Below are 11,457 nucleotides of genomic sequence, written 5' to 3' on the forward strand. Positions count from 1 at the left end.
GCTGCCTTGAAAACCGGTTCTCAAACCGGTTCCCGGGTGGGTAATTCCTTGGAACCGGTTCAAACAGGGTCTGAATTTTGGGAACCGGTTCCCAGACTGGTTTCAACCGGAACCGGTTCCCGACCCTGTTTTCCGGGTGGGCCGATCCGGGAACCGGGTTGACCCGGTCCGGTTGCACACCACGACATATTACTACATCACTTTCTCCACTGACACTCAAGAAAATCCGAGGAAGATTTTCATATTTAAGCATACTGCTATCTAAACACTTAATTTCGTTTGTTTTGTGAAAAATAAATAAATAAATAAATTATTTGAAAAGATCGATTATATCAATTGAAATAATTAATTAATAAATATAATTTTTATTACTTTAACAATTTATGTTTAAAACATTTCATGGATGATAAAAATATTTTTTCATTCATTCACTTTTACAAGTGATTTGAGCAATCATTTTTTGAAAAATATTTTTTAAATTATTCATTTTTTAATAAAAATAAATGCATCCCGGTTCCTAATTTTGGTGCGGAAAATTAAAGCTTGGGGTCTAGACACGTAATGGCCTTGTAAGGCTCGTAGCTTTACCCAATCCTCTAAGGCCTTATTAATCTCTCTCTTTCTAACTGTCAGTAAGCTTAGGGTTGGCACAAATCTAGGTTGAACTGTTTCCTTTTCATTTCTCCTTTCAATAGGTTTTCTGTCAATATGGAGGGACATTAACTTTCTTCATTCTTTTTTCCTTTTTGGAGTTTGATTATCTTTACCTTCTATTCACAAATAGAATTCGGAATGTATACACCCGATCCGTCGTCAATCGATAAATTGATGTCAAATTTTCATTAGATGCCAACGAACGCTCGACCTAGTTGTATGAGACGGAGGTTGGGGGATCGAAACTTGAAACGAGGGAGAAAAAGGTGAGTCTGATATAAGATGATGCATGATTACTAAACAACTTACTTTGGTCATTATACGTGACAAAGATCTTATTTGAGTTCTCAAGCATAAAAACATCGTAACACATGAATTACTTTTCGTCCTTCCTTATCTTAGGCAATTGAAATCATCTCAATTGTTGCTAAAAAATAAATAAAGAATCATCTCAATTACCATGCCTTTTATCTCCATGATAAACTAAGTAGAAAACTCCGGTCTAGACAAGAATCAAATAATTCACGGAACGTTTCATACTTTTAGCCTATGCGAGGGACTTGAGTCACAAAATGGTCTTTGTCGACCCAGACCCAGACCGCATTGCATCAGAAGTCCGTCGTAACCTGAGTTCCTTCCCTCCGCACGACGGCATCGACAGCCGGGTTCTCGCTCTCTATCTTCAAAGCTGCAGCGTCCCCATTCGCTCCGACGAGCTCGGACCACGCATCTTTCCCTGCGGATTTTGGAATAAGATGGGGTCGATGATCAGCAAAACGAATGAATGAATATCAACGTGGATGGATGGCTTTGACGTCACGTTTTTTTTTTTTTTTTTTTTATTTGCATGGAAGATTATTTTTTGCGACTATGTTTTCTTATGAGATTAAGTCTCTGGTTTATAACTCAATTGGTGAAGTTCCCACTCCAATTGAAGAAGTTTCGTGTGCTTGTAGGAATTTTCAATTTTAGTCCTTATTATTTGTTCAGTTAGAAAACTAGTCCTCATATTATATTTAATAAAAGATATCTTGCGTCTCATCTTGATCCAAAGTCTCACGGGAATGTCAAATTCAAACCAAGTATTTATTTGGTAATTCCTACGTTTACAAATCTGCCCAATCCGATTGAAAACCTTATTAGGATAAATGACATCCCACTCAAGTCTTTTATGTCAATATGATGTGGGGTTGCTGATGGTAATATCATTTTTTATAGGTTTCTTATAAATTTTCTAAATTACTTTAGCCATAAAAAAAATGGCTAGTTAAAACCGTGATTAAATTATTCAAAAGTGATCTTTTTTTCTTCTTGAAGAAAATATTGCGATTTTTTCATCTTCAAATATATGATCTTCAATCATAAAACTTATTAGTGGATTCCATTAAAGTCATAAAATTCAAATATGTGATTTTTTTCCTAGAAAAATATATTACCATATCTATTCATGGGATGATCAATTATATAAGTAATCATCCATATAATGGTTACGTGGAGAAGAAAATATGCAACAGTATCTTGAAATTTAATCCTTTCTTATTCTTGATGAAATGCAATCCGCTTATTTTAATGAGTTCATATTATATTTACTCCAACTTACTTTGGACTTTGGGCCTTTTTATTATCTTCACACCAGCCCACACAATCCTGCAATTAAAATAATTATCATTACTTTTTAAATAAATCATTTGTTACCCTCAAGAAGTCATTAGCACTTATCAAACCTTGACAGCAACTTCATGGTACTTTTCATTATTTTGTCTAATCTGTAACCCTACGTGATTGGTTTTCTCATTTCAAGAAGTTGACCTCTTACTTTCACCCAGTCTAAAAGCAGGGGTCGTTGTTATAACATTTGCAAATTTTGAATCTGAAAACTGAATCTAGACGTTATATCCGATAAAATTCCTAAAATTAGTATTGCATGTCTTAGACATGTATAATTTCTGTGATTGATGTTACATAATGTGAAATTTTGAGTAAGATTTATGATCAATACGAATATAATTTTATTTTCAAGTCAATGCAATGATTTTATGCATAAGAAGATGTAATTGTTTATCCTTTTTTTTTTCGCATTGTAGAGTGCGAAATTCTCTATTAATCACAACTATCAAATATATCAAACATCACTAAGTATGATGAAAGAGCATCTAAGTCAGTCAAATTGATAAATATGTATCGAATCATAAATTTGCTAGTCAAATCAATAGATTCGTTTGCGACTTTGGCACATATTGTGGAGACTTCTAATCAAATCGAATCATGCGATCCTAATTGAGAAACGGCCGGCTTTGATGACTTGAGTGAAAGGTCTTGCTTTTCTCTAAGTAATCGATTCGCTCTCTTAGTATTAGGGATGAACATGGTCCGAATTGGGCCGATCCAACACTTAACTCGGGGATCAACCCGCACAGTGTTGATCCCCAATTTTTGAAACCAAGGATCAACCCGATTGAACTTCAAACCAATGACTGGACCAATTCTATGGGTTCAGTCTGGGACCGATCCTATGGGTTCAGTCTAGTTCAAAGGTCAACTTAGGACCAATCAATATTTTTTTTTTTTTCATTTTTTGTATTCCTTGAAAAGACAAATCTATTATTCTAAATTACATATCCATTAACAGGGTCAAGCCACAAGATGAGGGTGAGCAGCGGGTGAGCGAACAGAGGCAACCTGCAAGGCGAGTGGCGAATGGCAAGGATTGCTCACGAGTGAAGAGGGTTTCTAATTAGGGCTTTGTTTCCTTTTGATTTACTCGACAACGAGTGAGGCCAAAGAAGAGAGGCAAGCGGCGCAAGCGTTGAGCGGTGAGCAGCAAGCGATTCGGCATTAAGTGGCAAAGGGGCAAGCGTCAAGCTACCAATAGCAAGTGGCGCGAGTGGAGTGATGAGCAGGGCAAGCAACAAGCAATGCAAGCGAGTGGTGAGTGCTGAATGGGGAGAGTGTCGCGTGGCAAGCAAGGGGAGGTTGCTCGCGAATGAAAAGTTGTTTCTTTCTAGTGAAAATTGTATAAGATAAAGAAAAAAGAAGAGGATAAAAAAAAAAAAAAAGGAGAACAAGAATTGGAGGAGGAGGATGCCGTTTGATGCTGTTTAACACCATTTATGTTAGGATTCACTCTTTAAAATATATATAAAAATATTAGATATATAATATATAATATATCTAAAATATTATATATATACATATTTATAATCAAGGTTGGTCTAGGTTGGACCAACACTAAATTCTCAAGACCGAGGACTAAGTCGCACAGTGCTAGTCCAGGGATTTCAAAACTGAGAACTGACTTAGTCTCCTTAGGAAACAAACTAGAACTGGCAGGTTTGGGCCGATCTAGGGTTGGTCCAGGTTAACCTTGGACTGACGCTCTTTCCTACTTAGTATCCGTAAGCAAAGATGTCATTGGATGATTTTCTTTGTAAATTGATGCTTTTGGCTATTATCGCAAGCGAAGATGTCATAGGATAGCAGATAAGATGAGCAATACTTTATAGAAGAACACCTCGTCTTTTCCATTGACCAAAATGCTCGGCCGGTGGAGTATGTTGTGTAATTCAATATGACCCCCGGACATTGACCAAACTTGCAAGAACTAGATGAATACGGGAAGTCATGTTTTTGTTCTTATGATCTGACTTTTGATTTCATATGGTTAAACATTAGTCGAAATTTGGTTTAGGAGCAAGCTATCTTATGCGATATTAGCTTTGCTTTCATGAAATGGTCTATATAATGTGTTTGCATCCCCAACTCCTATGGCTAAGTAGCATCCCCTTGTATATCAAAGGATAATTCGAACTCTCGCTTTCATGAAACGGTCTATATAATGTGCGTGTTGCGTCCCCGACTCCAATGATTAAGTCAATAGCGTCCCCTCATACATCAAAGGATAATTTGAACTCTTGCATGGGTAAGGTTAGATTAAATCCTTACGTGTGCCTTCTACATTAAAATCCTGATTTTTAGTACATTCTATAGTGAACACATTTCAAATCCATTGCTGTAGTGTATTCTTACGATGAGAAAACTATTGAGGTTGTTCCATATCAATTATGAAAAGAGCTGGTGATCAATATATAAGTGTGAGGGAAAGCCTCACCCTTTGAGCCAGGTCAAAGACACAATAACCGATAACTTTCCCATGCGAGTGAAGTTTTCTTTCACACTTATAAACCTACCACCAGCCGCTTCCACAATCGATGCGAGACAACCTTACTACCAATGGCCACATAACATATTTTGTCACCATGGACTACCTAGGGTGACGACCTTGCCCTTGCTAGAATTTAGGGCGACAAAATGTCGAATTTGCGTGGTGTTGGCCTAGTGAGAAGGGGGTTTTGCGATGGAGGCTCGACAACGAAAATTTATGTCGTCATACCTTTGAGAAAATTACTTAAAAAGCCATAAACCTATTGCAATTGTGCAAATTCAATTATAAACTTATTTTTAGCCAATTAAGCCATAAACCTTTTGTAATTATGTCAATTCAATCATTCTTACCAAAGTTGGCCAGCCGACACTGACATGGCTGCCGAGGCCAAGATCGGCAACAATTTTTTTTATAAACTTTTATTATTTCAAATTTTTTATTAACTTTTTTTTATAATATTTTTCCCTTTTTTTCCTCTTTTTTTTTTTTTCTCCTCCCTCCTTCTTCCTTTGGCTCGACGATTGGCCGAGGGGGAGGGCCGCGTCGTCGTATTGAGGCGACCGGGCGACCCTTCAATCCGGCAATCGGCTAGCCTTCCCCTCTAGCCGATCGCCGAAGCCAAAGGAAGAAGGAGGGAGTTGGGAAAAAAAGATTAAAAAAAAATTAACAAAATAATTCGAAAAAATATAAGATTATTAAAAAAAAATTGTTGCGGCATCGCCAACGGCCACATCGGTGCCGGTAGGCCAATTTTGACTAGAAGGATTAAACCGACATAATTGCAAAAGGTTTACGATTCAATTGGCAAAAAAAAATAAGTTTATGATTAAATTGACATAATTGTAATAGCTTTAGGATTTTTTTTGATAATTTTCCCTCATAGCTTTTGACGACAAAATATACCAACCAACGGCAACAATGCGGTAGCCAAATCTTTTGTAGTGTTGCACATCACCAAATGAAAATAATCTCGTGATCGGACCATTTACCCTAAGTTTTAGCTCATGTTCTTCTTGAATCCCTCGATCCGATCGATACATCAAGGAGCTGAGGCCAAGACATACCGACTCAAAAATTGGTTTATGGCTTATTTTTAATAACGTGAGATGCACGGAGTGATAACTTATGGTGATCATTGGGAAGCCTTACCTGCTTTATAATTTTCCGAAATGAGAGGGCAAAATGAGATACAAAAGGAGATTGGTAGGGAAAATAGAGGACGGCCGATCCCGTCATCCCGTGCATCGATTTTCTTGGTGTGTAAGGTTCGACAAATCGTGTAGGCCACCCCTTGTGAAACGTTACGGAAGGACGAAAATCATTTAAAAAGGAAAGGAACTCCAAGGCTACTCAGTAGGATCCATTTGATATTTGGGCATACGAGGAATTTACGCAATGGAAACCGCCGATGTTTCTATACTTATTATACAGTCGTGAAACAAAATGACCCCCACATGTAGTGTTGAGCTCCATTAAACAAAGAGCTCGATGCCGTGGCGAACACAACCTAGATCCAACGTCAAGCTCGGCGAAGATCGCGGCGGAGAACGTTGGGTGAGGGATGGGGAAGACAGCGTGGCGGTCGTGCACGACGCAGGCGGAGAAGGGGTAAAGTTGGAAAGAAAATTATAGGCCTGTAATTAAGATTAAAATCGTTAGATGGATCTTGAAGTGGAATCTCTAAAGTAATGAAGGTAGGAAAAATAGGAGTGAGCGTTTTCAGGGTAGCTCCAAATACACCTAGAACTTACTTGTTAGAACGCTACATACTTTGAAACTCAAAAGCAACATTGTCACAAATTTCAGGGTTTACTCAAGTTCCACATATATTCTTAATTGAATAATTCTAATAACCGCTATTTACTATTACAATCCACTTACTACAACTTATATTTAAACATACGAAAAATATGAAACATTAACAAAGTAATAATTATATATTTATTAGAATGGAAGTTCAAATTAGTGGTTCCAGATTAAGTGCTTATCATCGTACGCTAGGAAATAGGAATAGAAATAGAACAAGAAAATATATAAAAACTTATTTTAAGTTTCATGTGTCAGGTTTCAAGTGAAACTTCCACTTGAAGTTTCTCTTGGGAACCTTAAACTTACCCATCAAAACCAATTACCTTCAATATTCTAAAACTCGGAATTGGAGTGGTTCCCTTAGATCTGATTTTATCATGAAACCATGCACATTCCCAAAGAAGATGATGTATGATACATGTGAATTGATTGTATCTAGTTTTCAAAACATAGGGGATAGCAAAGGCAAATACTACCGTCGAAATATGAGCATCTCTTTCTCTCTACCCATAACATCACAGCGACAACGCCGTCACCTCTGTCGTCACTCATCACCATCGCCTCCCCAACACCGCTCATGTTTCTTGCCTTGTCGTTTCGCACCCCCTACATACATACTGTTAAATTAATGTCTCGATTTTAAATTCGAATAACGATTAAATTAATATATCTAATTTGGATTTGGATAATGATTTGTTGAATCGAAGTTTGTTGGGAAGATTTTCCAAATGGATTATAAATAAGATGAAGAAATCTTTCTTCTTATTATTAGACTTTCTTTTGGACGTGCAAAATAAGCAACGAAGCATGGAGGATATGTTTTGTCACTAGAAGACAAAAAAAAGGGGCACACTATATATTTTATTATCTATTTATTTTTAAGGAAGATAAAAGAAAAATGGAGAAAAATGAAACCTGCGGCGTCCAATTCCCATTGAAAAAGGAATCAGACCGTGGGGCCCAGAGTCAAAGCTGTTGACTCTGGGCACACATGTATAAAACAGAATGCGTCTTTTTTTTTTTTCTTTCCGAGGAAGTCGCTGAAGCCCTACGAAAGAAAGAAAGGAGCCGCACATCCACACCACTTGAGAGAGGAGCCGCAAGTTTTTGAAGCCACGCGAAGCCTTGAGGAACGTGAAAACGTATGTACTCGAACCAAAGATAAATGCTGAAGTTCTTGATTTTGGCATATGTAGAGTATTTTGTTTTGAGTTTGAAAGCATGTGGTAATTTTGTGCGACGAGTTTATGTTAGTGAATTATTTATTTATAAATATTTTGGGTTTCGGATTAAATTTAGGTGTAGGAAACACTGATTTCGGCGTGTGAAAGCAATTATAAACTCCGATTCCTCAATTATATTAGATTATTTGCTACTGGCTCTCTCCGTGAACGTAGGTACCGATACTCAGACCAAATCACGTAAATTTCTAATGTCTTATTATTTCTCCTAGGGGTTTTAGGATTTCATCTGCTTGCAGAGGTCGAAATGAGTGGATGGGGTATTTATAAGCATATTTTAATGATTATGATTTTATATTAAGACGTACCCATGTTTTTCTTCATTATATAATGTCTCGTAGGGCTTTTAGATTTCATGTGCTTGCAAAGGTCCAAATGAGTGGGTGGGGTATTTATAATCATATTTTAATGATTATGATTTTATATTAAGACGTACCCATGTTTTTCTTCATTATATAATGTCATGTTCACACCTTCGGAGGCCAAATGTTTCCACCATTTTCGTTAAAAGATCGAGGTGCCCATGATGTCATATGAAAACGTACGAATCAGCATTCTCTATGTTTAATAACGCATAGAATGATGTCATTTCGACCTCTGCAAGCACATGAAATCCTAAAAACCCTACGAGGCATTATATAATGAAGAAAAACATAGGTACATCTTAATATAAAATCATAATCATTAAAATTTGCTTATAAATACCCCACCCACTCATTCGGACCTTTGCAAGCACATGAAATCCTAAAAGCCCTACGAGACATTATATAATGAAGAAAAACATGGGTACGTCTTAATATAAAATCATAATAATTAAATATATGCTTATAAATACCCCACACACTCATTTCGACCTTTGCAATCACATGAAATCCTAAAAGCCCTACGAGATTTTTTTTTTGTCGGTTCTACTTTAATCCTACTCTAACACACACTCTCAGACTTTTGCCCTGTCTCATTGCAGGACGGCGTGGGAGTCAAAAACCATTTCTACTTTTGCTCTGTCTCATTGCAGGGCGTGGAAGTCAAAAACCATTTCTAAAATAAAATCGTCCTCACCCCAAGTCTTCCTGAGAAAATGGGGATTTGAACCCCCCACCTCCCCATTCTAAATTAGAAGGATGGCCACTAGGGCGAACCCCTCGCAATTTCCTACGAGACATTATATAATGAAGAAAAACATGGGTACGTCTTAATATAAAATCATAATCATTAAAATCTGCTTATAAATACCCCCACCCACTCATTTCCTCACCGTGATTTCCTCCTCCTTTCTCTCGGCCTTGTCGTGCTTTGATCTCTTTCCATCGCTTTCTCACTCCATCGTCTTCCCATCGAAGATGTGAACATGACATTATATAATGAAGAAAAACATGAGTACTTCTTAATATAAAATCATAATCATTAAAATCTGCCTATAAATACACCACCCACTCATTTCGACCTCTGCAAGCACATGGAATCCTAAAAGCCTACAAAAGATCTCAAATCTCAAAGCCCAACCACCACGCCTCGCCATGATTTCCTCCTCCTTTCTCTCGGCCTTGTCGCGCTTTGATCTCTTTCCATCGCTTTCTCACTCCATCGTCTTCACATCGCTGTTCATCGTCCTCAGCGTCGTCTTCTTCTTCTTCTTCTTCGGATCGTCGCAGCTGCCGCCCTCAAAGAACCTCCCGAGAGTCTACCCTATCTTCGGCTCCTACTTCTCATTCTTCCCCAACATCGAACGGCGGATCGACTGGACCGCCGACCTGGTCCGGAACTCCCCTCAGCGACCTGTCTTCCACCGCCCCCTCGGCAACCGCCATGTCTTCACAGGCAATCCCGCCAACGTCCAGCACATCCTCAAGACCCACTTCGGCAACTACGAGAAGGGCGGGGTTTTCAAGATTACCCTCCGCGACGTCCTCGGCGATGGAATCTTCAATACAGACGGCGAGTCCTGGAAGTTCCAGAGGCAGGTCGCCAGCCACGAGTTCAATACCCGATCGCTGCGGAAGTTCATCGAGACCGTCGTCGACACCGAGCTAAAAGAGCGGCTCATGCCTCTCCTGGCTTCCGCAGCCAAGAGTGGGTCAGTGATAGACATGCAGGATATCCTCCAGAGGTTCGCCTTCGACAACATATGCAAGATCGCGTTCGGGTACGATGCCGAAAATCTGTCGCCATCGCTTCCTCAGCCGAAAGTAAGTGTTGTCCGGACTCATTTTACTAAATTACAGATATAAAAGATGTGCAGTTTAGGGTGAGCCTTGCCAAACAAACACAAATTTCTGTCAATCACATCACTCATCGAACGATTTGGTATTCGACAGGCGAAGTTCGCAGAAGCGTTTGAAGACGCAGTGAGAATAAGCAGCGGGAGGTTTCAAGAGTTCTTCTCCGTGATTTGGAGGATCAAGCGTTTCTTCAACCTAGGATCCGAGAAGCGTCTCCGGGTCGCGGTCTCCGAAATCCGTGAGTTTGCGAAGAAAATCGTGAGGAAAAGAAGAGAGAGCTGAGCGAGAAGTCGCCGCCGGAGTCGGCCGCCGACGACCTTCTGTCGCGGTTCTTGAGCTCAGGCCACTCCGATGAGAACTTCGTCACCGACATCGTCATCAGCTTCATACTTGCCGGCCGGGACACCACATCGGCCGCGCTGACGTGGTACTTCTGGCTGCTCCACAAGAACCCGGAGGTGGAGGCCAAAGTCCGAGGTGAGATCATGGAGAAGTCCGACGGACATGTTGCGAGTACAATGATGTGAAGGAGATGGTGTACACGCACGCGTCGCTGTGTGAGCATGCGGTTTTATCCGCCGGTGCCGGTTGACACGAAGGAGGCTATTAGCGACGACGTCTTGGAGGACGGCACGGTGGTGAAAAAAGGGGATGAGGGTGGCGTACCATCCGTACGCGATGGGGAGGCTGGAACAGCTATGGGGAAAGGACTGGCCGGAGTTCAAGCCGGAGAGGTGGCTGAGGGCGGCGGAGGATGGCAGCGAGAAGTGGGTGTTCGTCAATAGGGACGCGTTCAGTACCCGGTGTTCCAGGGGGCCGAGGGTTTGTCTTGGGAAGGAAATGGCGTTCCTGCAAATGAAGAGAGTGGTGGCCGAGGTGCTGCGGCAGTTCAGGGTGGTGCCCGCGGCGGAGGAAGGGGAGGAGCCGGTGTTCACTGCGTACCTCAGCTCGAAGATGAAGGGTGGGTTCCCGGTGAGAATTGAGGTGAGAAAGTAAAAGGAAAAGTCAAAACTTTAGAATCGTCCGCAGGTATCCTCGGACTAATATGTTGCTCTCGCAATGTGGCATCGTCGTGGTAATAAATCTTGTTTTTACATGATGAATCTGTAATGATTTGACCCGTTCTACGTTGGTCAGACATCCAAGGAATAGTCAAAATAACCATGCGAGATTGTTATCGTTTGAATACGAGCTTATAGTTACGAATCACTCGGAGGACACAAAGAAACCGCATATCCATCCCACTTAGAAAAATTTAAACAAAGAGAGCATAAAACTCGTAAAGAGACAGCTAAGAATATAGTATTGTGAGTAAGAAAATTATATAAAAAGTTATAAACATATATGACAGTAGTGTCACTAGATAATGGCC

General features: G+C 39.9%; 1 pseudogene; it reads left to right on the forward strand.

The window, feature by feature from the left end:
• The first annotated feature begins 9,159 nt into the window (after window positions 1-9,159).
• LOC120289403 lies at window positions 9,160-11,225 on the forward strand (annotated as a pseudogene).
• Window positions 11,226-11,457: the final 232 nt, after the last annotated feature.

This window comes from Eucalyptus grandis, chromosome 11, assembly GCF_016545825.1.
Source record: "Eucalyptus grandis isolate ANBG69807.140 chromosome 11, ASM1654582v1, whole genome shotgun sequence".
NCBI lineage: Eukaryota > Viridiplantae > Streptophyta > Magnoliopsida > Myrtales > Myrtaceae > Eucalyptus > Eucalyptus grandis.